General features: G+C 37.9%; 1 long non-coding RNA gene across 1 annotated transcript; it reads left to right on the top strand.

Moving 5' to 3' along the window:
- Positions 1-9,932: 9,932 nt before the first annotated feature.
- On the top strand, positions 9,933-22,759 carry LOC118711844. Its single transcript, XR_004985845.2, has 3 exons — positions 9,933-9,943; positions 10,574-10,580; positions 22,650-22,759. It is a non-coding gene; the product is annotated as an uncharacterized LOC118711844 (long non-coding RNA).
- Positions 22,760-23,715: the final 956 nt, after the last annotated feature.

Below are 23,715 nucleotides of genomic sequence, written 5' to 3'. Positions count from 1 at the left end.
GAATTTCCCTGTGGCTTGTGAAAGTGGGATTTTTGGGGTGCCTCTGGAATAAGCATTTCCGGAGGCCCCCACAGGATGATGAGATGTGGTAGAAAGCTTTATTTGCATGGAATTATATCCCTGGGGTTGCAAAGCCCCATTTCATTTCAACTAGTCCTAGAAAAGGTGCAGCTGGGAATCAAGCAGAGCTAAAAACAAAGCCAGTGTCCAGAGTTTCCATTCCATAGTGGAGCTGGATCCAGCAAAGCATCAGGCTAGTCGCCGTCCCATTGGGTGGGGCAAGGTGGGCAAGTGCAGAGCATGAAAGCCCTGCCAGTCAGGAGTCAGGCTTGTGCAACAAGAGAAGCAAAAAGGAGAAGCCCTTTGTTTAGGAGCTTAAGTATAAAATCTTCCTGCCCTTGCAGTGGTCACCCCTCTGCACCTACTCTGGTCAGTGTCTGTTCCCCAGAATGACTGACGGTCAAGCACCCTCTCTACATCACTTAGACTTTACTGGGCATGCCTATAATAATTGGCCTTCCCTTTGTTTCTTTACAGTTAATTAATAACTGGGTTAACTATGACAATATCATTATGATGCCAGAGTTTTATTCAACGTTACCCTTACTGACCTATGTGTCATAGGTATTATATGGAAGTCTCTTGCAAGGAGAATAATATCCTTATTTGAAAAATGTGATGTTATTTGAGGAGTGATTATTTGAAGAATAAGACATCATTCTACTGTCTTAATTTTATGCTTTTGACTATGTTAGATAACTCACAAGTGAAATCATGCAGTATTTATCCTTTTGTGACTGGCTTATACAATTAGCATAATGTCCTTAAGGTTCATCCATATTGTTGCATTTTGAAGGATTTTCTTCCTTTTTAAGGCTGAATAATATTTCACTGTATCCATTCATTTTCTTTATCCATTCATTTGTCAATACACTTTTAGTTTACTTCCATGTCTTGACTATCTTTGGAGAGGTATCTGCACCCATATGTACACTGCAATATTTCCAAATATCCTTCTGTTATTGATAGTAATTTCATTCAAAATATGGTGGAGAACATATTTTTTATAATTTCAAACTTACTGAGACTTTTTCCTGGTTTTGTGGCCTACCACGTGGACTTTCTTACAGACTGATCCATGTGCACTTGAGAAGAATGTCTATTTTGTTGTTTGCGTGGAGTACTCTATGGATGTCTAGTTAGTAGTGTTACCTAAGTCTTACCTTTCCTTGCTGATCTCTGCCTAGCAGTTCGTTGTTGGAAATGGGGTTTTAAAGTCTCCAGGTATTAATATTGAATTCTCTATTGTCCTACAACCTTTATTTTAAAATGCACTTGGTTTTGCCTGTGACAAATGTACAGGTAACATTTTTTTTAGGAAACATTACATCATTCAAGAAGCATTTGCATGCAATTTGTCACTGAACTTTCCTAACAACCTTAAGAAATATTTTCCTTTACCCTGTCATTTCATATCTGAAGAAAATGCTATTGAAAGAAAATACCCTGACCAACTTGAAGCTAGTGAAGCTAATGTTTTAACTCACCTTGTTCATTTAAAATCCTTTATGTTTTTCATTGTGCATTATCCTCATTTTCATACCCCCTGCTTCAAGATTATGCTTCCATAACTGCTCTTCATGGCCAGACCTCTGTTTACCTTTGCTTTCCTTCAGAACTGGGCCTGGCCTGTTCCTTCTCAGCTTACTGACTTTGTCAGTGTCCATGTTTGGCTCCCACCCAGGTACCTACACTGCTAGCTCACTCCTGGTCTGGTGTCTTCCGGTATTAAAATTCCACCCTGTTTTTTGGCCAAGGGCCAACAAGCTCTGTTGATGACAGCCAGACCTACCCACCTGTCCGTTCAAACATGGCCAGCTGGGGAACATCCCTCTCTGCCAGCCACTTATCTTCTCCCATCAAAGCACCTCTGTTCCAGTTCCAGCTGAACCCTGTTCAAGGCACACTCTAGGAACATGGCAGGACAGAATTATGTAGCAAAAACACTTTTCAAGTCACCACAGAGCAGATAACTATCAAAAGCTGAGTCTACCTACTCGGGGAGAAAACAGTGAATGGAAAGTAAAGAGTCAGTGGCTTATTTGTAATCTGCATTAAGTCAACAAAATGGAAAAGAAGTTGGCTGATTTTGTCAGTGAATTAGCAGATGTGACTATGACATGTAGATTCTTGGTTGTTCAGAGAAGCAGGAATGGAAGAAAAGCTGAGATTTAACTGACACTCAATCTACATTAAATTATTCCAGATGAAGTTTGAGGTTTGAATGTGATCTTCTGGAAATCCCAGTGAGTTAGGTCTATGCATGTAGCAACAGGAAAGCCGGGAGTTTGCGTGGGGCCCTAATGGAAGTTGGGAGTTCCAGAAGTGAACGGAAGGAGAGAGGACTGGAAAGAGGCATAAACATTTTGCCAGGGCATGCAGCCCTCATTTTTGTATAGATCTCTTTATTAAGCAGCCTCTTTGACCAGTAAATTAGATCTGAGGGTTATATAAACCATGCCTGAGTGCAATGCTACAACTGGAGGTATGCAAAGAACATAGGGAAAAGTCCCTCTTGTATTTTTCTATTATTATTGAATTTTTGTTTTATCCCTGGCAGCTGTATTTAAAGCAGGTTAGGAGAAGGGTACAAACTTGCAACTATAAGATGAATAACGTCTGAGAGTAAAACCTGAACCTAAAGTTTTGATTAGTAATAAGAAATAGATTCAAGGTCCTAAAATGAAGTCCAAGGACAAAGTAACTTGAAAGCCAGGGTAGATGAGTGAAGTGGGCAGGCAGCGTATGTTTTGTACGTATGGGTATCTTTTCCTGGTGAGGATACATTTTTGTAGAGCATTTGGAACGTATACCAAAAACTGATAAGATACAAAAGCTTGGTGCTTGTCTTTCAAAGTTGGTTTGTCATTCAGTCTTCTAACTTTGCTTTATTACTTATCTCTACATTCACATACTGGCTTCATTCACAAGCAGTTAAGGAATAATATAAGAAAAAAAAAAAATCCTTCATTTTACCCTGTGTTTGACCCCTGACAGCTTCAGGCTTTTGTGGACCTTACAGATATAACTTCTTCGATGTGTGTCTTTTTCCTAATAGTTTCAACAAAAGTCTCTTAGGAAGATCTAGCCTGGGTCACTGAACTAACCTTTTTGGCTAGGAAGAAGAGGTTTCGTGACTGGTCAGGTATAGGCCATTTGCTTTCTCACAGAGCTGGTGGAACTGTATAGATGGGAAAGATGCTGGGGAGTGGCATGGACAGAAGGAAAGAGCATGCGCAAAGGGTATATGCACAGAAAGGAATGGTATCTGCCAGTTGAAGAATGAACTGCCTACAGATTGATGTTCATGGACTAACCAGAGTTATGAGAAGTGGTTTTCTCTCCCATACTGCAATGGCAATTTGGACCAGATAATGAAAAACTGCTAGACCAACAACTTTTGAAATGTTTGTTTGTTGTTGGAGTAGCTAATAGAAATCCTTTAGGAGAAATTAGATATGCTCTGGAGAGAGATTAATTTGCTCAGAACTTTTAAGATAGATTGGAGGCATTAGTGGCATACATTTTAATTTGATACACTTGCTAGCCTCAAGGTAGAAAGTAATGGACAGATATATAACACCCAATTATTATTCTTCATAGTGATTACAAAACAAATGTAATGAACAATTCAATAACCATTTACATTTGTCTGTACAATTTGTAGAGCCATTCTTTCAGCTTTCATTTTTGTTTGGTTTTATTGATATGTGTGCATTCTTTTGAGGGGGTGTGGGCACTTCTTACAAATTAGTTTTGATTTAAAAACAATTTAAGAAAAATTAATTAACTTTCCCAGCTTTATTGAGGTATAAATGACAGGTAAAATTGTGCCATATTTAAAATATACATCATGATAATTTGATGTACTATACATACACATTGAGAAAGGATTCCCATCAGTTAATTAATACATTTATCACAATATGTGCATCTATATATTTTTGTGAAAACATTTTTTATGCTCTTAGCAAATTTCTATTTTACAATAGTGTTATCAACTATAGTCACTGAGGTATACTTTAGACTCTCAGACATTCATCTTATAGTTGCAAGTTTGTACCCTTCCCAAACCTGCTTTAAAGATAGCTGCTGAGATAAAATATAGATTCACTAATAAGAGAAAAAATACCAGAGGATTTTGCCCTATGTTCCTTGCACACCTCCAGCTGTAGCATTGTACTCAGGCATGATAAGGGGCTCGAAAGTATGTAAATGAAGGTGGCCAGAGCGCCACTGTGTTTCACATGGAAATTATTCCTTTATAGTTGCACCGAGAAGATTAATGAGGAAATGGCGTACACAGAAAACGTCAAAATGACTATATTTTTACATTTGGAAACTGCTGGTGGCACAGCCTACACCATCTGTTGGCTTGGCAACTGTGACAATTGACAACGTTGCTCCACAGAGAAGCCAAGATTCACTTTGGGGAGGGTAAAGGCAGTTAAGCTTTCCTGGTAGGGGGCTGGTGAACAGTGGTGATAGTGGCAGACTTATCCTTTTATATTTACACCCGTCCAAGACTAGGAGCTCTGAAATCCCCTTCTCAGCACACTCTTCTCATTTCTCTTTGCTTCAAGCAAGCTTAGTCTGACTTCAAGGTCCTCACCTTAGCCTTCAGGCCATCAGTTCTTTCTTACCAAGGTTTACATGCATCTCTGCTTAGCTGTGTTCTCTTTACTCCCTGCTATATATTTCAGCTCCAACTTTTGCACAATCCATTTTGCTAACCTACAATTCTGAATAATCTCCCTTGTTTCAATTTTCTTGAAACAGCTAGGTTTCAAATTTATGTCTAAGTGCTGAGTTCTCTCTAATTTTACATAAACAAGACAATATGATTGTTTTACTCCAATCTCTTCTGTATAATTCTTATATCAAAAATTTTGAAAATAAAATGATTTTATCGTTTACTTGATGGCAAAACTTGATGTGACTTGAACTAATTTGTCAACAACCTAAACTGACCCAATGCTTTTTATTTACTGATTCTTCTGAATGGGAAAATTACTATTTCACTGAAGAAATAGGATTGCAGGATAGATCCCTTAATGCTATTTGAGATGAAACATAACTTGTTATTTCTATGCTATTATTTTCTGAAACAGAAAAATTCTGAATTCTGAAGCAGATACAACCCTAAATTTGAAATAAATAATTGTGTACTCCTATACCTTTAACTTTACAGGTTATAAATTAGTTCACTTGTGCTACCTAGAGTGATTCTTACAATAATCCTGAAATGTACTGAATGTATTACTGGACCCATTTTTCAGGTTCAAAGAGTGATGTTTAAAAATGTTGGTCCCTGCTGAAACCGGTTTGGCTCAATGGATAGAGTGTCAGTCTGTGGACTGAAAGGTCCCGGGTTCAATTCCCGTCAAGGGCATGAACATTGGTTGCAACACATCCCCGCTGGTGGGTGTGCAGGAGGCAGCTGGTCGATGTATCTCTCTCATCGATGTTTCTAGCTCTCTATCCCTCTCCCTTCCTCTCTGTGAAAAATCAATAAAATATATTTTAAAAAATAAAAATGTTGGTCCCTGATATCACAACTAATAAACAAGAGAATGAGGATTTGGAACTAGGTGTTCTTTTCTAGTTCCCTAGTGCTTTTTGCACATTTTTCCTTTTAACAGTTACTGCTTACGTTAATTATAAAATCAATCAATAGTTTTAGTAAAAAGTGAAAAGTCTTAAAAGGAGAAAGAAAATAACCCAAACCATTCACTACACAGAGAATAATATTGTGAATATTCTTTTAACTCTTTTGTTCTTTTCTTTCATAATAGGCTTTACATAAAATTGAGGTAATCCATATATAATATTTTGTGTTCTGAATTTTTAATCATTTAACTTTTATTATACTCATTTTCTAATGTCATTTAAATTACCTTTTGCATCATGATTTCTCTGATTTTAAAAAAATATATGTATCTGGCACAGATAATTCAGGGCACCTTCTCAGAATCTGGGGTTCTCTGATTCCTGATTTCCAGTTAGATCCACTCACTCCTCCCTCAACCCACATACCCACCCAGTCTCAATGATCTAATATATAATCTTCGATATGGATATTCTTATATAATAAATGCCATAAAATAAAATAGGAAATTGTGTGTTTTACAAACTATTTAAATCATATCTTACTGAGTACCAGTCTCATTCTTTAAATATTTAATATTGAGAGTATTACATACGACCAGTCTCATTTCTAATAGTTACTACTGCATGTTAAAGATTTATCAATATAATTATAATTATAATTAAATTTGCTTCATATAAATCCTGCACATTTCTGACTTAGTTAATTCCTAGGTATTATATCATTTTTTAAGGGGAGGGAGGAGTTGCAACTTGAAATGAGATTTCTTTAGAATTTCTAATTTGTTTGCATATAAAGACTATTGGTTTCTTATATTAATCATGCATACTTCTTATTAAATTCTCTTATTGTTTTAGTTGCTTTCCAGTTAATTTGCTTATAATCTCATAGTTTGCAATGCTTTCCTCTGCAAATAAGGGTAATTTTACTTCGTTCCAATTATTTTTGTCTCAGTTTTTGTTTCTAATTGAAGTTTTAATCCTCCAGAACAGTAGTCGGCAAACTCATTAATCAACAGAGCCAAATAACAACAGTGGCTTTATTTTCAACGAAAGGGGATAAATATTACTAAAATTTCCCAGTAAATATTACTAAGTTCTTTGTATGTATTGTCTTCTAATATCCTCACCACAATTCTATTATATCAGTACTATTACTATTTTGCAGTTAATGAAATTGAGGTTAAGCTATATAAATTCACAAAACTAGTACAAATAGTGAACTCAATTTTAAAACAGCCTGACTGATATCATAACCTACTATTTTATCATTTTAATATGCTAGTACATTTAATATTCTAGAATTTTATTAAAAATTTATATATTTTAATATATTAGTAAAATTTTGGTATAATGGTTTTTTTTTAATAAATGAAATGTAAAAAGAAATGGAAAGTTTCATATTTCCCCCCATGTTGTATTAGAGAAGTAATAGAGAGTGGAGTTAGTTTTGTCTTCAATAGTCAAACATTATCACTTTTAAAGTAATTTAAGCACAGTGACTAATTTTAGAAGCAATTATCCAGCATCTTTTTCTATCATTCCCAATGTTGCCATTTAAAAAATATATATTTTATTAATTTTTTACATTGATGAGAGAGAATCATTGATCAGCTGCCTCTTGCACACCCCATTCTGGGGATGTGCCCACAACCAAGGTACATGCCCTTGACCAGAATCGAACCTGGGACCTTTCAGTCCGCAGGCCGACGCTCTATCCACTGAGCCAAACCAGTTAGGGCGAGGTTGTCTATTTTTTCTTATGTTTAAGCAGGGTTTGGTAATTTTATTTTTCTAAAACATGCCCTCTTTTATTAAAATGTATCATGTTTCTAATACTGGATACTATATATATGTATGCTAATGTATATAATGTGTCTACTTATATAATAGATATCCAGATAAATAGATTAAGATATTAATACTCAATGTGGGGCCATGAGTTTCTCTATTTGCTTCATGTTCTTTTCTTGATTTCACCAGATCTAAGAACTTTCCACACCCATGAAAAACTGCCTCTTAGACTCATATAACCAATTCTTGGCTTTCTTTTGTTTGAGTTGATTTTTCTGATTAACTTTTAATTAATTTCATCTAGTTTTCCTCAAATATGTTTTAATGTTTCTTTTCTAAATCTTGAAAAGTTTATTTCCTTTTAAATATTATTCTAATTCTAAGGTGTGAAATAGTGTTAAGCCATTTTCTATATTATAGTAATCTTATTGTCATTATTTTTTAAATAGCTTATAATTGTAGATTTGCTTTTCCTTTTTAAAAAAGTTTTCTTTTGTGGACTAGGTGTGTTTGTGTGTGTGTGTGTGTATAGTTTAATTCTACTTTTATTAATTTGCTATTAGAGAAAGTGGTATACAATTTCTTTTTTCAGAATTTATGCAGGTGTTTTTATTACCACTGAATGTAACCAATTTTGATAAATGTTCCATGATCTTTGGAAAATAAGTCCCAGCTGATGCTCTGTAGTTTGTCCCAGCTCTGCTGTCAGATATGGAAGTGCAGAATCTGCAGAAGATTCCTGTCCCAACTGTTTATGTCACTCCCAGCCCTTCTCATGTTCCCAGCTTAGCCCCAGGCCTTGTAGAGCCTGTATAGGCTATGTATCTGTGCCTTGTCTGCATCCTTGATTTATAGAATCTGTGAGCTTAACTAATAGCTGTTGTTTAATGCCATCAAAATAGCCAGAATAATGGGATTTAATCATGGTTAAATTAATACTCCCATATCCTGAGGCCGCTTGCTTTCTGATAATACTTCAGGGCTGTTTAGTTGAACCAATTAAATAGTTTATTACACACCCCACACCAGAGGGTGCTGCACATTAAGCTGACTAAAGCATTTAAAGGATTGGCCTATTGGACCTCTCTTTCCTTCCAAGAAAACCGCAGGAGTACGGAATCTCTTGTTTATAATCTGCCGAGCTCAGTGGGTTGCGTGTTTGTTCTTGGCTTCTTGCCCAACAAGTCTTGGCAATCATGTCACTCCCTCCCTGATTATTTTGCAACTGGGTATGAATTACTGCTGCTGTACTGAGGGTTCATTCTCCAAATAGCTGGGTGCATTGGCCATCTCTCTTGACTAATGCCTCTCACAACCCCTAGATTAGTTGATTAGTGGCCAGATATACACTAAGTAAATAACTAATGATTAATGTAAGCTCAGGCTCTCTTTCCCAGCCACATTCTTTGTACACCTTATTATGGACTGAGAATATCAGTTTGCTCCTCCAGGTCCAGGCATCACTAATAACATAATATATTTATAAATGCTGGATATGTAAAAGACAACAAAGGAACCTATTACTAATGCCTATGAGCAACTGCAGTTGTGATGTGTTCTCTAAGCCCAAATTGCTATTTAAACAATTCATTGATTCACCCATTGAAAAATGAATTGAGGTCTATGTGCTAAAGCATTCTGCCTGATGTTAATGAATCTACACCTAAACCAGCAACACTGCATTCGTTTCCATTTCTTTCTCTTTGTGTCTTTATCATAGCTGTACCCTTGGCTGCTGTGCCCTGTATTATGCACTTGGTATCTGACACAATGTAGGGTCCTAAGTCCTATTTGTTGAAAAAAATGTAAAACAAAAGTGATTGTTCCATTCCTGGGAGAGTCTTTATTCATGAAGCCTTTACTTGTTATTTCATGCCATATTTTAGCCTCTGTCCTCGAAGAGCCTATAGGGCTCTAATTTGCACTTTATTTGTGATGGAATTAGATTTTCTGTTATAATTTCATGTGTCCCGATTTAATATGGGCCTTATCACCCACCTGCCAATATTTGGTTGGTGAACCACTAAGCATTTAATGGTAGAAAAGTATTTTTTCCTCTCTATGTTTTGGTTTTCTCTTCCGTAAACTTAGACATTTGAACTTGGTAAGTGGATCTCTGGCTGTGTGCCAAGAACCTTAAGGGTGGGTGCTAGAGCAGCTTTAGTTTCTAAGACCTTCACTATATACCATTTAAATACAATTTTAAGAGTTATATGTAAAACACACAAACTACTTTGTAGCACCCTGTTGTTTTAAATAATTTTTTAGAATAAAAAATGGGTTCCCATACAGGAAAAAGTTGGAAACTTTATCTGCAGACAGAGGGTGGGAGAAATGGGCCAGTGTCTGTTTCTGTATATCCACAAGTTAAGAATGTTGTTTTCCATTTAAAAAGAATTGTTAAACAAATAACAAAGAGGAGTGTGTGCCTAAAATATTTTCCTAAATATTAGCCTGTCCCCTTATAGAAATGTTTGCTAATGTAAATAAAGAATGGCACATGTATGGCTTAAGTGCTGATGCTGTCTCTCACCTATGGCAGACATCATTGATGGTTATGGAATTCTTTTCCATCTGCATTAGGACTTCCATGAACTTAATGCTTCTCGAAGTTATTACCAACCTAATAGAGCTGGCATTTTAGCCTCCAAGTTTCTATTGCATGGACTGTCCACTCAAAAGAATGTTGAGATAGACTCTGTCAGTGTCCTCAACTCATAGCTTTCTAAACTTTGGTATGTTCTATCTGACTTCCACCACCATTACCTACCTATCTTCCACCCAAGGGCTTTTCCCAACTTCTCTGCAGGTGGCACCACTTCTACTCAGGGCAGAGCAGCAATGCCAAGGAATGAACACCCTGGGATCAGCCTCGCAAGTCAGTGTATAAATATTCCAGCTCTTGCGTTTGATCTTCAGTACTTATGAAGCATTTTAACACCTTCTCCGAGAGATTCCCCATGACATTAACCTCTATTTGCTCATTGGCATAGCTGGCTAAACGATCAACATTAGTAATTGTCTTTGCTTCTCTCTAACACTATCATTTTTCCGGGCTGGTATTCTCTGCATCTCCCCCATTAAACCACACAGCCTTGAATCCCGATCCCAGATTGTGTGTCTGGGGAAACCAAAACCAAGACTGATTTCAAACCCACTCCTTTGTGAATGGAATGCTTGTTACAAAGGCCTCTAACTTGAAAGCATCACAAGCTTCTCTGGCAAGTTCTGGAAATTGCTGCCTGCAGTTATTCATTTTGAGGACAACTCAATTTCTTGTTGGCCAGTGTCTCTATTGTTGACTCCAACATTATAGATGGGTCAACCAATTAATTTTCTGATTGGATACTGGGAGCTTTTCAGCCTTTTCCTCCAGATTCCTATTAGTGAAGAGACTTTCTAGGTGCCTGTACAATGGAAAATTCACAACCAATAAACAATTGAATGTTGAGATTTACATTGGCCAGGCAGGTTGCTATACCAAAGTCTAATAATAACTCCATTTTTCCTTACACCCTGGCAGAAAATGCAGGCAGCTGTGTCCAATTATGCTGAGCACAGCAAACTCAAACTTATTAGAGGTGGGAAATAGGCTGTTTCAGAATCTGAGAAAGTCAACATAATGTGAAGATAATTTCTCAAGTGTATGGTTTAGTTGCTTTATTAATTTTATTCCATTCTCAAGCCAGCATTAAGGTTTTTTTCCCCAGTACAGGCAAAGGAACATGGTCTTTGTTAATATGTAAATGTCAGAGTCCAAACATGTAAGTTCTATTTTTGGACCAAACAACAACTCTATTGAAGGACCCATGCGAATCTTTTGTTTTATTTACCATTCCAAAAATGCAATTAATAATGCTCCCCTGCCATCATGAGAAAAGAATTTTGATTATAGTTTATTTTGGGCCTTGAGATCTAAAACTAAGATATGGAAAAAAAGTAAGATGGCAGAACATTTAAACTAATGGGCTCATGGATCTACTTGACATTTGGGGCAGTGTTTTCTTTTTAAAAAATATATTTTATTAATTTTTTACAGAGAGGAAGGGAGAGAGATAGAGAGGTAGAAACATTGATGAGAGAGAAACATCGATCAGCTGCCTCCTGCACACCCCCCACTGGGGATGTGCCCACTACCAAGGTACATGCCCTTGACCGGAATCAAATCTGGGACTCTTCAGTCTGCAGGCCGATACTCTATTCAGTGAGCCAAACTGATTTCGGCTGGGGCAGTGTTTTCTGAAATGACTTTCATTATCCTGAGGGGGAAAAAAAAATCACTTTTTTGTTATTATATGAGAAAAATTTATTTCTTCCAGTGACTTTTCCTCCTTTCACTATCTGTGGACTCTCCAGAGAAGTTAATTCTGTCACTAACTGTCCCATTGCCAAACGATTCTGATGATGTTTTCCAAGTATTTATGTAGAGTTTTCCATGCTGCCACGGAGATCTGGTGTAATTTTTCTTCTTCCTTTCATAGAAATAATTGATCCCTCTGCTTGCTTTCTCTAATGAGAGCCAGTGGGGGATCAGTCTTCCTTGTCACTCTTCTTTAATTGAATTTTTTTTTCTGCGCCATGAAATATTTTACTACTTTTTCAAAATAATACACACAATGGTTTTTCATGCTGCCAAAAGCTACTACCTTATTTTCCTAAATATCCTGATTAGATTCCTTGTTATACTTATATCTCCATGCGTTTTCCTTTTATTGAACTTAGAGCTATTTTTAAAACATATTTTATTGATTTTTTTTACAGAAAAAAAGGGAGAGGGAGAGAGAAATGATGAGAAAGAAACACCAATCAACTGCCTCCTGTACACTCCCTACTGGGTATGTGCCCACAACCAAGGTACATGTCCTTGACTAGAATCAAATCTGGGACCCGTAAGTCCCCAGGCCAATGCTCTATCCAGTGAGCCAAACTGGCTAGGGCAACTATTTGTAATCATGTATTTACTAGAGGCACAGTGCATGAAATCTGTGCACTTTAGGTGGGGGTCCTTCAGCCTGTATTGCAAGAGAGTGCAGGCCAGGCTGAGGGACCCCATGGGTGCACGATCAGGCCAGGGAGGGACCGCAGGTGGGCTCCAGGGCAATGTTGGGCCATCTCACTCAGTCCCAATCTGCCAGACCCCAGCAGCAAGCTAATCTACTAGTTGGAGCATCTGCCCTCTGGTGATTAGTGCATGTCATAGCCACTGTTCGACCAGTTGACTGCCCCCCGGTGGTCAGTGCACATCACAGGGAGTGGTTAAGCAGTCTTAGTATATTACACTTTGTTCAGTTCTGCAGTTCAGTCTATTTGCATATTACCCTTTTATTCTATAGGATAGTAATGTATAATATAATAAAATGTATAAGGTAATATTAAATATGTAATAATATACTACACAATATTCATATGTATTATATTCTATGTAATACATACAAATGTGTATTATATATACATATATATACATATATTAGATGTATATGTATATAACATATGTATACATATATTAAATGAACTGAATCTATAAAATCTCTTTCAAAATGCCCAAATTTCACAAGTTTTCATTAGAGGGAATAAGAATTTTATTAAAGTCTGTTTTCCAAGTTATGTTTATTCTTAACTTTTTTTTTTAAGTGATTAAGTTTGCTTTTTATTGTTTCAGACTGAGAATGTACAGTGCACTGGCTACATTTATATTAGTTTCCATTACTTCAGAAATTGTTCAAAAAAGGGGTGGAATTTTTCTCACCACGCAAAGATGTTTTCCCCTAACTTGTTTGTGCCCACATAATGTATCAGTTTGAACCCTCTGCTTCTCTCCTCCCCATCTGTGCTGTTTTCAAGGGGAGGGAAGATGGGGGAGGGGGAAGGAAAGGAAAGGAAACAGCAAAGCAGGAGGGAGGAAGAGTTAGCAGTCCTCATTCCAGCAGGGGTAGCTTAAAATTGTGCTCTCTCCTTGTCTGCCACAGTCTTCTTAATTAGTCCAGACAGCATCGATAGTAGGTTTTCCCTTTCTCAGATCACTCTATGGGGACATGCAGCAGACTTGGTGAAGAAAAAGCTATCAAGAGGCTACACGGTTGGAAGAGATTTTATGCTAACTTTTTTATTGGTGCTGCTGCTGCTGCTGTTGATTTTAGTTACTTTTTTTCTCACAAGGACCTGCCTTTGCAGGGAAGACTGCCTATGGTTCTGACCTAATTACAATACTTACCTCTATTATAATTTTCTCTATTCACCTACAAAGGAAAAATATATCTTTTTTTCCCCTGGCAAAGTGTTATTTACTCCGCATTCTATGGCTTTTTTTCATTGTAGTGGCCACTGCCAAATAGTAGGCTTTTGTTCATTTACGTAGTCATTATTGTGTCCCGGCATGACTCTCTCTTAATGGAAGGTCTCATTCACGGTGTGCTTGAACTGTGGTCAGTATGATAGTGTCCGTATTCACGTCCCCCACAAAATAACTCTGCAAAACAAGTGTTTTTGTGATCACATTTTACAGGCAAGAAAAGGAAGCCGGAATCCAACGTGTGGATTTAGAATTGTAAACAGATCTTTCTAACATTGGGCATTGATTATCTCATTCATTTTAGAAATTTACTGGTAACATACTATGGCTTAGGTAATTCTATAAGTGCTGGGAACACACTGCTGAGCAAAAGAGACAAAATTCTTCCTCTCACAGAGCTTTCATTCTACTGATTGACACACAAGGCTACACTTCCTCTCATATGTCTTATTGAAGCCAGAGGAACATTTTGCCAGAAAATAATTGGGATATTTCACTCTGTAATTTATGCTCACTCACATGTCAGTAAGTTGGCTGGTCTATTTCTGGAGAAGGGAGCTCTAATAGAAAGTTTGGTGTGCCTGCTTAACCTATTATTGTCTTCTCTGAATAAGTTCCTGCCACCCACAGAAATAGACCCCAGAAGTTGTGTCTTTACCATGAAAGCTACCCATGGCCTTAGCTGATGGCTAACTAGAAGTGCAGAGTAGACCTAGTTGGATAACCAGTGTGAGAGCAGGGAGTGTAGTCCTGTGGTGGCCAGATGGTGTGCATGCACGGACTCTGCCTGGATCAGGCTTTGATCGGGTGAGTCAGACAGCAAATGAGGATCCGATTTGGACTCAAAGGTGAGTCCCAATAAAATAAGCATATGCTTTCATCAGTGACATGGTTGGTATTTTTGGGTTGTTAATCTTCACCTAAGAACATTTTCCCATTAATTTTTATAGTGCAAGGGAAAGGGGAGACAGAGAGAAATATCATGTGAGCGACACACGCCTCCAATTGGGGTCAGGAATCAAGTCTGCAACTGAAGTACATGCCTTTGATCAGAATCGAACCCAGGATCTTTTGGTCCACAGGTCAATGCTCTATCCACTAAGACAAACTGGCCAGGGGTCTCAGTGCTTTTTAAGTAGCTTTTTGGTCTGTTTTCTCATTGGACACTGTATTAGAATGAGTTATTTTTCATTATGCATGGGGGGGGAAAAAAACCCCACCAAAACTTGTATTAAGTTCAGGCCAAGAAGGAAATTTATTAACTCAAATAATTCAAGGAATGGTTGAGAAATCCATCACAAAAAAAGGCAGATAAACGGCCAAACTGTAAGAACAAATGGATCCAGAAACTCCAATGTTGCCAAAGTCCTTCCCCCGACACCTGACACAGCTTCTTTCCAGGGAGTCAGGTTCGTTCTCTCATGCAGGCTCTCTCCTCAAGGAGCAAAGAACCATCAGCAGGTTCTGAGTTTTGTATCTGTAGGGCTTCAATCTCCAGAAAGAAATGTCCTGTTTCTCTCTGGCCCAAAGTGCAATATTTCAAGGAATGGAACAGTGCTTTTGTTTTAAGTTAGTTGCTTACCCATAAATGAGTCAGCTGCAGCCAGAGGGGCAGGGTTGTGTTCAGACATGATATTGCTTAGGAGAAGGGTGGATGTCTTCCCATGGGTCCTCACCTGCATGGGTTTGCGCTATAAGACATTAAGGTGATCATGGAGGACAGGGTGAGCATGGTCGCAGAGCCACTGGAGGTTGGAAGCAGTGGAACTGAATGTAGAAGTGGAGCCTGGGGTTCCGTGAGAGTGCACTGGTATGAGGGAAAGAACTCAGAACTTGAGATAAAAAGAAATAAAAGTAACCTCTCTCACTGTGTGAACAGGACTGCATCACTTACCCTCTCAGAACCTTCATTTCTTCACTGCAAAATGGGAGTGATCACTGGCCTGTTTGCCTATGACTATGGAAATCAAATGATAACTTATGGAGGCAAGATAGCATAGTGGATTCAACTCTGTGGAAAGACAAATTCAGGTTCAAAACTCATCTGTCTTCTATAATACCTCTTTCTAGCTCTGAGTTCTTACCTATGATCCTGGTATATTCTGTTTGTTCCCTCATGAAAATTGATATGATTATATCTACCTGATTGGTTGGTTCATTATGAGATTTAAACGAGATACACAAGACATAAAATCCATAATAAGTACTCAATAAATGTTAGCAACCATTATAACAATGCTAATAACCATAATCTCCTGGCAGTCTGTGAGTTCATTAAGTGTTGGGATTACATGTTATGCATGTTTACTTATTATTTTAAAGCAATCCCAGCATAGAACTGGCCATTTTTTCAGAATTTAATCTATATTTATTGAATTTTAGTATCAAAATAACACACCATCCAATTGTTAACATATTACAAATTCATTTAGAAAATAAGTATTGTGTTTGGGCACACCCCAAACATATTCCCCCCATACACACACAGGTTTGCATTATTATTCTGCCCATGGCAATGACCATATGATATTGGAAGATGTTCATTTATCTGATCTATAGCTTAGCACTGAGGCCATTATGCTTATGGAGAACTGTGAGCTTACATACGCATCAAATCTATATTAATCTATATCAAATCTATATTAAGTGTAGGAAGTTGCAATAAATACTACACTTATTTAGTGCTTTTACATATGAAAACTTATTCAAAGCCAGTATATGCACAGTTTGTATTATATTATTACAGCTCTACATTTCACTTCTCATAACAGATACATGCTTTCTAAAGATTTTTGAAATAACTATTTTCCTTTTTTTACCTTTTCTGTTTTATCTGAGTCTGTTAGACAGATTTCCCTAGAATAGAAGAGAAAGGAAACACATGTTCATTTTGTTCTCCCAGAGAGTATGCTGAAAACCTGTCTCCTGAGGCACACCTGCTCTTCTCCAGCACTGGCTCAGAGCCACACCTGCCCCAGATGGCTTCATTTCTGGGAATATCGCCATGGTTTCTCAGTCCCACCTGGAGTGAGGCATGAAAGGGTCATTTCAGTTTCTGATGTTGGTTTCAGGAGACTCATCACTTTCCTTTCTCTGGGAGAGCCTTCAACAAGGCGATGCCTCAATAGACTGTATTCCCAGGACAGTGAGTTCTGGAGACAGACCAAGAGAACCTCCTGTGAGAACAGAAAGACAGCCATTTATTGTTTGCTTATTTATAGCTGTGTCCCTCCTTGCTTACAAAGCGGTGGCGATGTTTGTATGGAAGGCTTAGAGCAGGAGAATGCTTTCCCCAGGAATAGTTTTAAAGGAGACAAAACACAGTTCAATAATGATGTTTCCAGTCTACTTCTTCCTCATTTGCCCCACCCCCAACAGGAGTTAAAAGTAAAACTGCCTCTCAAGCTGCAAGTTTCCAAATTGTCTTAGCCAAGTTTCCAGAAGGCAGAACCTGGGCAAAGGTTTCTGAGGTACTGATGTATGAAGAGGGTGCAGATCCAGGGAGCTTGCATGATGGAGAAAGGGTGTGAGGTAGGGATGCAGTGAGAACCAGGGAGCCAATATACTAATAATCCATGTACCAAGTTAGCAACCTCTTGGTATCAAGTGGGAATGACAGCTCCATCTTGGAGGGCTGTACCAGAGAAATTTACAGACTCCTTCTCTGGACAGTTCATGCAAGGGAAGAAGAAAGACATTTACCTACTCCCCCTAAACTTCCAATGGTCTGAGCAGCCCACCTCCATAAATTCCCTCCTAGTTCCTAGCAGCATCTGTCACCTCAGCTTCTGGGGGATGACCTGAGGATATAGGTCAGCAGGGTACACGGAACACATGAAATGTGATGCTTGGAGCTGTGTCTGGGGGAATTTGGTTATACAAGAAAAAATGCCATCCAAAAGCTAGGTCAAAAGTAGCTGAGGAGGACAAGTGGCCAGAAATGGAGCAGGCCAAGATCTGAAGTGACACATAAGAGGTGTTCGGTATATGAGTTAATTTGTAAGGATGCACTTTTCTCAAATAGGTACTTTAATTAGTATGGGTCCATTTGGGGGACAATACTGAACAGTGAAGAAAAAGAATGGGCTTCAGTCTGGCAAAGGAGGATTAGAAAATCCTTGACTTGTCACTCTCTAGCTCTATGACTTTGAACCCCAATATTCTCTCCTATGCAATGAATCCAAGAAAAGGGCCCACTTGCCCTGGTCAGTATGGCTTAGATGGTTAAGTGTCATCCTATGCACCGAAAGGTTGCTGGTTTGGTTCCCTTTCAGGGCACATACTCAGGTTGCGGGTTCAATACCCAATCGGGGTGCATGTAGGAGGCAACCAATCGATATGTCTCTCTCACATAGATGTTTCTCTCTTCCTTTCCCTTTCTGTCTCTCTAAAATAAATAAAAACATATATTTTTAAAATATATTTTATTGATTTTTTACAGAGAGAAAAGGAGAGAGAGAGCTAGAAACATCGATGAGAGAGAAACATTGACCAGATGCCTCCTGCTTACCCCCTTCTGGGGATGTGCCCGCAACTCAGGTACATGCCCTTGACAGGAATCGAACCTGGGACTTTTCAGTCCTCAGACCGACGCTCTACCACTGAGCCAAACCGGCTTTGGCTAAAAACATATTTTTTAAAAAAGAAAAGGGCCTACTTGGTGGGTGGGGTTTTTTGTAAGGAGTAAGTAAAATAATTCATGATATCTACCTCTGATAAGAACTCAGAAATTGGTAGTAATGTTATTTTCTGCATTTCTGAGACTATTCTGCACTTCTGTGGGAGCAAGACTTGATTTACAGAACCCCTGGATAAATTTTCTTCCAAATGCCTGCAAGTTGGCTCAGCAATAATTGATCCTTTCTGTGACATAATTGATCCTTCCTGTGACATAATTGATCCTTTCTGTGACATAATTGAAACTGAAATGGGAGAGAAACAACTAGGCTGTTGGAGGAAGGCAGGTAAAGATGGCCACTCCCATGGACTCAGTGATGAGTTGGAGGGGAGGGAACTGGTGCTTTTATGTTCTAGATTTATTCTGACACAGCTTATCCATCCACAAGCCAACATTCAGAAACTACTTTCACAGACTGAGATTATCTTAAACCACAAGTTTTGACATGGCTGTCCATGATAACAATGGCACTAGTGAGCTTTTGAATGGCATTTTTCTTATATAACCTTCCCTAAGGCAAAATCATAAATGCAGCCACACACTCCCACAGGTTTCTCTCTCCCTCTCTCTCTCTCCCTCTCCCTCTCCCTCTCTCTCTCTCTCTCTCTCTCTCTCTGTGTGTGTGTGTGTGTGTGTGTGTGTGTGTGTGTGTGTGTGGTTTGAGGGGTGGGTAAGGGGTTAGACACAAGGGACATAGTGTGAAGGCCAGAAGCAGAAAGAGTTTCATTCGTTTGGGGAATGTATAGAAAGGACACATGATGTGTTTTCCCCAAAACTTCCCAACTTTCATGCATATTCTTAGTAACGACAATTTTTAGTGTCTTAAGTGGATTCAACTCTAAGTCAACTCTGGGGGGAGTTTGTCCGCTTTGTGAATTAGGAGTGCCAGTGCTGTCTCTATGGTCAGCATGCTGGACCGATGGCCTTCGTCCCCCATGGTGGAAAGCCTGTGTTTACTCAGGGAACAGCCACTCCATTTTAATACTGGCCTCAGCAAAGCTACTTATGAAGGCAAATCCATTGCTCCTGCATAATTAAAATCCGACTTGAATACCTTCCAACACCAAGTGGAAATGGCTTTTGGTTTATCCGTAGTTGCAGATTATTCACACTACTGCTCTGCTGTTAACAAAGTTATTCAGAGTTCATCAGCCAGCCAGTCTCAAAACCGTGATTGGGCACTGTTGCAAGTCAGTTGCATGCATCTTAGAGCACGTTACCATGTCAGCCGTGTGAGGAAATGTGGTGAGACCCCACATCAGTAGTTCTGGAAGTGTGATCCCTGACCAGCAGCCCGTGGGAGCTTGGTATAAATTTAAGATCATTCTCTTTTCATATGACTGGATGTGCATAATGGAAAAAAAAAAGTAAAACATAAAACGTATGTCTCCAGTTTATAAGTAGGGACAAGATACATTGTAAGAGGGTTTTAGAAGAAAGACTTGCCTGAGATGAGGCATTGAATAAGAAGGCTGCTCTGACACGTAGGTTCTTTGCCCCTGTCAGCCAGAAATGAGTTGTGATTCAGTCTGAATCTCAGATGGACCCATGCTAATAATTACAGATCTCAGCCACACCTGTACTCATTACTTTTATTTATCTATTGGTGGGGGTTGGGGGTGAGAGGGGCATTTTACCTTTATTTCTTTTTATCTTATTTTTTCTACCACAATCCTCTCTATGCCCCATTCCACCTTTGGCCATCCCTCTCCCTACCCCAACAATCACCACACTGTTGTCCATATCCATGAGTTCTCTCTCTTTTTTTTCCTTTCAATTCCTCCACTCACCCCCACCCCCAAATACACACCTTCCCCAAGAACTATTTGCTTGGTAATTCAGTTCGTTAATTCCACATATGAGTTAAATCATATGGTACATGTTTTTCTCTGACTGGCTTATTTCACCGTACTCATTACTTTTAGATCATTGCAAATCTTTTCCTGACTTTTGCTGCAATTTTCACATGCACTCCAAATAAGTTTTTAGGAAACCATTTTCCTAATTTGTCTGTAATCAGACTAGTCTAAATCAATCAAACCAATCAATTAAATGTGTAATCAGAATTTCTGAGGTTTCTAAAGACTTTAAAAAATATAAAAACCAAACCAATGAACCTGTGTGAGGGATGAGATTAAATAATGTTTTGCATATGATTTAGCGGATCCATGTTTTCCTTTTTATCATAGAAATGTAATTTTTATTAATAAGATTCATCAAATAATAGTTGAAACTTATTGTTATAGATAATGATAAGAAAGTAACATTGTGTAGTGCTTTGGAGGACACAAAGAGCTTACACATATATAAACACACTTTCTCTAGTGATCTTGTGAATATTTATGATTATTATTATTCTCATTTTATGAAGGAAGAACCTGTTTTGAAGAGTCCAGTTACTTTTTATAGGATCGCTCTATTAGTTATGATGCAGTTATGTTCTTCCCCTCTATCCTTGCTTCCTAGATGTTTTTACTTTATAACCTCAATTATTGAGGATCCCAAAGACCTTTTGTTCATGGTTTTTATGTTATAGACATTTACCATATTAGAATTTAGAACTGAGGAAATTTTAAAAATACAGTGTTACTTCACTTAAAGTAACATTAATAATAAAAATCATGTTTTTCAAAACAAAAAATAGGTTATATTCTCATGCATTTTAAAATATTTAATGTTTGGATTAATAGAAGATGATTGGATTCTCATATTTTCTGTTGCATTTAATTTGTTGCAAGATGATGTTTTTTGTTGGAGACTGAGAAAATTTTACCACCCATTGTTAAAATACAAGTGTGTAAAAGAAGGCCTATTTTTAAAAATACATTTTATTGATTTTTTTACAGAGAGGAAGGGAGAGGGATAGAGAGTTAGAAATATCAATGAGAGAGAAACATCTATTCAGCTGCCTCCCTGTACACTTCCTACTGGGGATGTGCCTGCAATCAAGGTACATGCCTTTAACCGGAATCGAACCTGGGACCCTTCAGTCCGAATGCCATTGCTCTATCTACTGAGCCAAACCTGTTAGGGCAAGAAGGCCTATTTTAATAATCTTTACAGACAATTGTGGATAGTTTTCTTTGATACTCTACCAAAACTCAACAAGTGGCACCTTTTCAAAGATCAGTTTGATATGGAATCTGACTCTTTTCAATATACTTTTTCTACTCTGTTACATTAAAGTACAGTGGTCTATTTGCATTCTGAATTAATATTTTACCAATGAATGATTTTATGACATCATGTTCTGGTTATTGGGAAATATTAATTTACTGAGCTATGAGAACTTTATAAATATTGTCACATTTTATAAAATAGTATACACAGACTATAGCTGTTAATAATACCATCAATACCATTTTAAAAAGCCCTTACATATTGGGAAGCTATCAAGTTCATGTTTGCAGACACAACATATTCAACATTCTAATTTTCCGTTCAAATTTTATCTTTAACAACAAATATCAGTTATGTTCCTTAAGGGACAGGCTCACTTTACGATCCTCAAAAGAATTTTCAAGATAACATCTTTATGTCACATTTCCAAGTCTGAATGATCAGAGATTACATTTCACAAAGAAAAACAAAACAAAAAAAAAATTAGTTCATCTTGGAGCTCAGACACTGACACAAGCATTTTTCCTCATGACAGTCATCGTGTTTTGATGTACAGCAGCAATATCTTATGCATATGTTCCATTTCATCGTTTCATCACACACAATATTAAAAAGACATGCACTCACGATTGAGATTTAATAACATGAACAATGTATACTCCTTCAACAAGATATTCTTTGGTAAATTGATTTTTTTTAAAAATAAGTGCATGGTGGTCAAGAATACTATAGCTTTCCACTAGTACAGTTTGGTGCCACTGGTATATATGTATAAAGGCACCAGCATGTTTATCACCATTGCTTATGCACCATCAGTACAAGTGTCAACCCGGTGAAAAGGTAATGTAGTGTTACAGTGAACACACTTTTGGTCTAGGGAGCTCTACGGGGTCTTGGGGGCTTTGATGTTCACGAAAGAATTTCTATCCTACATCGAGTCACCTTTCTCTTTAGTAGTGAGATTTTGAAGATCTTGACACTATACTATATGCTAGAGCCAACACCGCTGGTGCCAAACTTCCTAAATTGGTGACACCGATGCATTTTATTTTGTGCTTCTCATGGCGCATTTGGAGCCATTCTCCTTCTTGCGTACTGTAGTTGTTACATGCTGTTGAATTGGGCCAATTCCTGGCTACACTATGAATGAGTGATGTCCACAATGTTCTGTCCTCAATAGCCCTGCTCAGCTTCTGTAGATTCATGCCTATGGCTTCTTTATGGAATCAATTCATCTCCTGCTTGGTCTTCCTCTTTCTTGCTGCTTCTATTATTCCAGCATCATTGTCCTTTTCAAAGAGCCCTGCCTTCTCATGATGTGCAGAAGTAGGACAACTTCAATTTTGTCATTTTTGCCTCTGGTGATATCCAGGTGAAATTTGTTCTAGGACCCACTTGTTCATCTTTCTGGTTGTCCAGCGAATGTGTAGAGCTCTCTTCCACAGTATATTTCAAATGAATAATTTTTTTCCTTATTATCCTTCTTCACTGTCCAACTTTCATATCCGTGGATAGTAGTTGGGAATACAAGTGTGAAAATGTTCTTAGCCTTGGTCTCTAAGTCTCTTTTGAGTCTCAGCCTTCCCTTGACTTTATGGCTTTAGTCTCCGTTTGAATTGATGACTGAACTCAGGTAAGCAAAATCTTGAGCAAATTCAACATCTTCATTGTCTATCTTAAGTTGTGTTTTTTGTTTGTAGTCCTAAGTTTTGTCTTCTTGATGTCTAAACCTTGTGGTCCAACTAAACTTTTTGTTCTTTGAACTCACTTTGTTCTCTCTAGCTTCTGGGTCTTTACAAATGAATACTCCCCTCTAAATTGGAAGGATAGCTCATTCTCAGGTGTAAGCTTACATATCATTTTCTCAAGGACATGCTCACTGACACGTCCATTCAAAAAACACTTTTAAACACCCATTATATGCCATGGAATAGGCTAGGTATTAGACATGCATTGGTAAATATTGAGTATTTATTTTTTATTTCCCGGTTAATGTCTGTGTTCTTCATTAAACACGTGTGTGATCATTCATACTTACAGCCTCATTTCCCGGCATGATGCCTGTTGCACAATAGTCACTCAATATATATCTGTTGTAATTGTATATTATTTCACAGTCTATAGCACAGGTGATAAAAAAAAATTAACAATTTTTCTTTAACTCAAT

This window comes from Pipistrellus kuhlii, unplaced genomic scaffold, assembly GCF_014108245.1.
Source record: "Pipistrellus kuhlii isolate mPipKuh1 unplaced genomic scaffold, mPipKuh1.p scaffold_m20_p_8, whole genome shotgun sequence".
In the NCBI taxonomy this organism is placed as follows: domain Eukaryota; kingdom Metazoa; phylum Chordata; class Mammalia; order Chiroptera; family Vespertilionidae; genus Pipistrellus; species Pipistrellus kuhlii.
This window is presented reverse-complemented; position numbering and strand designations above follow the sequence as displayed.